The sequence below is a fragment of the Alligator sinensis genome, unplaced genomic scaffold, assembly GCF_000455745.1.
Source record: "Alligator sinensis unplaced genomic scaffold, ASM45574v1 scaffold1328_1, whole genome shotgun sequence".
NCBI classification, from domain to species: domain Eukaryota; kingdom Metazoa; phylum Chordata; order Crocodylia; family Alligatoridae; genus Alligator; species Alligator sinensis.
The window spans coordinates 27,673-33,264 of NW_005843244.1; positions in this window are offsets into that span (position 1 = coordinate 27,673).

Sequence of the window (5,592 nt, forward strand, 5' to 3'; positions counted from 1 at the left end):
CTCGACCAGCTGTGCCAGCGGCTCAGCTATGACCCTGGCCAATTCTTTCAGCAGCCGTGGATGGGGGTCATTCGGGCCTGCTGACTTGTACCCATCCAGCTCCTCCAGGAGCTCCTTAACTATTTCAGAACTAACCGTAGGCAGACTGGTGCCATGTGGACATCTGTCAGTGATCATGGTGGGGAAATTGGCTTGGTCAGTACTTAGAAATACTGAAGCGAAGAACTCATTGAAGTATTGCTTCTCATTGAATAACTCATTGAAGAACTCATTGAAGTATTGCTTTTTTCCCCGCGTCAACCACCAACTGTCCAGAAGGGGCCCTATGTTGCTGTGAGCTTTCCTTTTGCCCGCTATATACCTGAAGAAGGACTTTTTATTGTCCTTGATTGTTGAAGCCAGCCTGAGCTCAAGCCCAGCCTCGGCCTGCCTAACTGATTCCCTGCAATAGCGCACCAGGGAGATATATTCCTCCTTGGTGGCTGCTCCCTGCTTCCATTACCTATACGTCTCTTTCTTTGCCCCCAGACTCTCTTGGAGTTCCCTGTTCAGCCAAGGGGGCTTTTTTGTGCTCTCACCCTGGGCCTCTATCTTTATATTACAAAAAAAAAAACAGGCACTCCTGCCCTGGATTATTGTTCACCCAGCTTTTAACAAATGAAAGAAAAAATACTCTGTGAGGTCACTTTCTCCTTCACTTTGTTCCAGTCTTTATGGTACCTCTTCATGAGCCTCCTATTGGGGTCATTATGGTACCCTCATCCCGTCAGCTCTACCGTTGATAATTTGTTTTGCCCCCCTTTTAGGGTCTTTATGGTACCTTGTCTCTGGAGTGCCCTTCTATTAGGGTCTTTAGGGTATTTTCTCCAGCCCTGCTCTTCAGGCTGCCAGCAAGATCCCGGTAAGTTTCTGGTACTGCGACTTCCTTTCTATAGGCTTCCTCTTCCCTCTCTGCAGGAGCCTCCTGCCGGTTTTCCAGGCTGCTCTCAGGCTTTCCTGCAGCTTTGCTTGGCCCGGCTCAGCTCCTTCTGGTCCTGCACTCTCTTCTCCTAGCTGCTCCAGGCTCCTCTTTATACTGGGGTTTGAATTCCCGGCCCCTCCCCTCCAGAAACACCTGGATAAGGAGGATTTCTGCCGGGCGCTTTGGGGCTGGGGCCGCTGATTCTATCCTTGCCCGGTGCTCCTTTGCCCCCTGTGGCTCTCTCTCTTCCTCACACAGAGCCATGCTGGATTCTTCCTATGGAATAGAAATGTTCATAGATTCATAGATGTAGGGTTGGAAGGGACCTGAGCAGATCATCAAGCCCAACCCCCTGCCCTGGGCAGGAGTGAATACTGGGCTCATGCGACCCCTGGTAATTTTAAGCTCATATGACCCCAGTTAGGTAATTACCAAGCCTCCTTTTAAAGACCCTTAAGGTAGGAGCCAGCACCACTTCCCTTGGAAGCTGGTTCTAGATCCTGGCCACCCTGACTGTGAAGAAGTGTCTCCTGATGTCTAGCCTAAACCTACTCTCAATCAACTTGTGGCTGTTATTTGTTGTTACTCCGGGAGGTGCTAGGGGGAACAGGGTCTCTCCCATTTTTTTCCTTTAAGTTGTTGCAGCATGTGTTGATTTCCTTCTTGACTTGATCTCTTTTGGAATATGTTAAGTGAAGAAGATGGTTTTTAAGTTTTTCTGAAGTTCTCCTGCATAGTTGTGAAGCATATATGGAGTTGTGTGTAGTAGTCAGTGGATTGTAGATGTTCAGTCCTCTGGGAATGATGTGTTTCTTGTATAGGCTTAGAAATATCTTCCATGTTTCAGGGGTGTTAGTTGTAGCCGTGTTGGTCTAAGGACATAGGCAGACAAGGTTCTTTGGGTAAATGTGATATCTTGTATTAGACCAACTAAATAGTTGGAAAAATTGATATTTGCAAGCTTTTGGGTACAAACACCCTTCTTCAGGCAGAGAGCGAGTCTGCAGTTGTTTTGTGCTCTCCTGGATGGGATAGAAGCAAGTGTGCAAAAATTCAGGCATACACTGCCATACATTTGAATTTTCACAGATCTGCATTTTTGCATACTGGATTCTATCCCATCTTACAAAGAACAACTTTTCCAACTATTTAGTTGGTCTAGAGATGTAACATTTCCAGAATTTTTTTCTGCCCTTCCTTCTAGCAGCAGAAAGGGATCTTGGAGTCACTGTTGACTCCAAGATGAATATGAGCCGTCAATGTGATGAAATAATCAGTAAAGCTAACCACACTCTATCATGCATTAGCAGGTGCATCACAAACAGGTCCAGGGAGGTGATACTTCCCCTCTATGTGGCACTGGTCAGGCTGCAGTTGGAGTATTGCATCCAGTTCTGGGCACCACACTTCAAGAAGGATGTGGATAACCTTGAGAAGGTCCAGAGGAGGGCCACTGGTATGGTTAGGGGCCTGCAGGTAAGGCCCTACGACGAGAGATTGAGGGACCTGGATCTCTTCAGTCTCCGCAGGAGAAGGCTGAGAGATGATCTTCTGGCAATTTACATATTCATCGTGGAGGGGTGGGGACAGCAAGAAATAGGAAATGCTCTGTTTACCAGGGGACTCCTTGGAACAATGAGGAACAATGGCCACAAACTGACAGACAGCAGATTTAGTCTGGACATCAAGAAGAGCTTCTTCACGGTAAGGGTTGCCAGAATCTGGAATGGGCTTCCAAGGGAAGTGGTGCTCTCCCCTACCTTGAAGGTCTTTAAAAGGAGACTGGACAAGCACCTGGCTGGGGTCATATGACCCCAGCACTCTTTTCTGCTCAGGGCAGGGGGTCGGACTTGATGATCTATTGAGGTCCCTTCCAACCCTAACAACTATGAAACTGAAGACTCTCCCTCTGCCTGAAGAAGGGTATTTGTGCCAAAAGCCTTGCAAAGAACAATTTTTCTTACTATTTAGTTTGTCTAGAGATGTAACGTTTCCAGAAATTTTGAAGCCACGGGGGGAAAAAATGGTTTTTTTCTTTTTCCAGAAAAAAACAGGAATTTTGGGAAAAATTGAAATATATGCAATACTTATTTTCTTAGCACCCTTTACAGATCTAAATTCACTTTGCTACTTTAAGAACATAAAACATATTATGTATAACTTGGTTTGCTCATAAAATTATCATGTTTGGTATATTTATTAAATTTTAAAGTATAGTTTATTCAGACAATAATTACACATTTACTAATTGAATTTACTTTAAAATGTTTTTAATTTTTGTTACAAATGAAACTACAAGCTGCTGAAGTCTAAGTAACCTAGCATTTCTTAGTTTTTTGCCAGTTTGAGAAGCAGGCAAAAATTAAAGTTAAAAACAGAAGAAACGATCAACATTATAGTAAAACAAGGAAAGTCATTATGTATTCTGGACTTAGTCTCCTCCACAGTGTCAAGCAGATACAGAAAGCACTCATTTTTAGAAAAAGAGCTGAGGAAAAAAAGGGGAAAAAAACCCCAAGACTCATTGAATACAAACTTTGCTACATGAAGCTTTGTCTAATCAGTCTCATTTTCTAAGCTATCACTATCAACAGTTTCTGCTTCTTCTGATCTTCATTTGATTATCTTCATGGACTTCTGAAAACTGAAGTTTTGCTCAGATTGAGACAAGCTCTCCTAGTTTATTTCTTGATTTGGTGCAAGTATTTCCAAACATAGACCAGTTTCTTTCACATGCTGCAGATGATGGAGGAATCTGAACCAGGCGAGAAGCAAGAGGAGTCAGAGGCTGTGTCATGCAAAGGCCTTGCTACCATGTTGCAGGAGGGATATGCTTGGCAGAGTCCCAGACTGCATTCCTGGACCAAATACCTGAAGATGTTCTGTATTCTGCAACATTTGGAAGTACCTTTCCAACATCATGTTCTAAGTGTGTTGCTTGTTTTGTAATCCAGTCATATGCAGTACCAGTGCTATCATCGCTAACATTTCTGCCTTTGAATCTTGGATCCAAGTGATTTGCAGCAGCGTGAATTTACTGGCAACAAGATCATTTCCATCTGTTAATAAAGTCTTTCACTTTTCTTCCTTCTGTACTTGTAAGCGGAGATGCACTTAGATTCTCAAAAACAGTTGATTTTTATCTGGGCCATTTGGTAAGGAATGTCTGGAAGAAGTGCACTGTCTGATTCAGATGCAGTGATTGCTGAAGAAATTGGCTTCAGAATTGTCAGAGAGTTCTGCAGCTGAACCGAGAAGACATCCTCATCAAGTACAGTGTTCCTTATACTTCTGGGTACTTTCAGATCCTCAATTATTACTGTTTCTTGAAAAGCTTCTTTGTTTTTTAGTAAACTTTCAAATGAGATCACTATTCCACCCCATCTAGTTTTACTATAGTTTGAGTGTCACTATTTTATTCTTTGCATTCTTTTCTTCCTGCTTCTTCTTAAAGTCTGCAGCTACAATATGAGTAGCTTTTCATGTTTTATAACTTCTTTTGCTCTTCTATAGATCTTTTGCAGAGTGTCCAACTTCATGATGCCATTAAGAAACAAGTTTAGCCCAAGGGGTGCACATCCTATTGCAGTAATATGTGGATATTTATCCATTATGATCTCTCATGCCTCTTTCATGTTATTTGCATTGTCAGTCAGCAAAGCACATACTTTACCACCCCAATCTTCTGTAGGACTTCACATATTTTACTACTGAGATACTCTGCAGTATGGCTGTTCTCTCCTGTTTCAATGCTTCTGTAAAAAACTGGTTGAGGTGTTGTTATCAAAGTTTATGATTCCTTCTCCCGCAGATTGGTCCATCCATCTCTAAGTACTGCAAGACACAGTGCTTCATTGGCTTTTCCTTGCACAGATTACATTACACATTCGTTTTCTGACTCTAAAAGAGGCTTGCTCAAAAAATGTCTGCTGGGCAAGTGGTGGTCTTAGTAATTTAAAAGCTTCCAGCCAGTATGCACTTTCAGTTATTGACAATTGCATCCCAGAAGAATATATTGCTCTTGCAAGAGCTTGGTCAGTTTTTCTTCCTGATCTTCAGGTGTGATCTTGTCTACAAATAAAGCTATTTATTTGTCTTTTGTATACAGTTAGTTGCAATATTTGGCCAGTTGGGGATATTGATTGGGCAACCCTTTGTGATGCCGATGTTGAAGAAGAAGAACCAGCAGCAGTCGGAAGACTTCTGGATCGAGAACGTTGGAAAGAGCTACTTGCACTTTCATCATCATGATCTACCTCCTCACTTGCACACATGAATGATTTTTTAATGTCTGCAGGACATATCTTACATACAAAGATGTGTTTGGTCATCCTCAGCCGCAGCGCATAGGCAGGGGCTGGCAATTATTTTGTGCAGAGGGTCGCTTACTGAGTTTCGGCAAGCCATCGAGGGCCGCATGACAGGCAGCTCAGGGCAGATTAATATTAATTTCCAAAATTTTTTAGGAGCCCAGCAGGCCAGATAAAATGGCCTGGCGGGCTGCATCTGGTCCCCAAGCTGCATTTTGCCCACCCCTGGTATAGGGGGTGCACGGGAGAGCACCGGTACACCCTGTGACGAGCTGCTCTCGCCACTTAGGTGACAGGCATGGGGGGCAGGCGGGAGCGCCA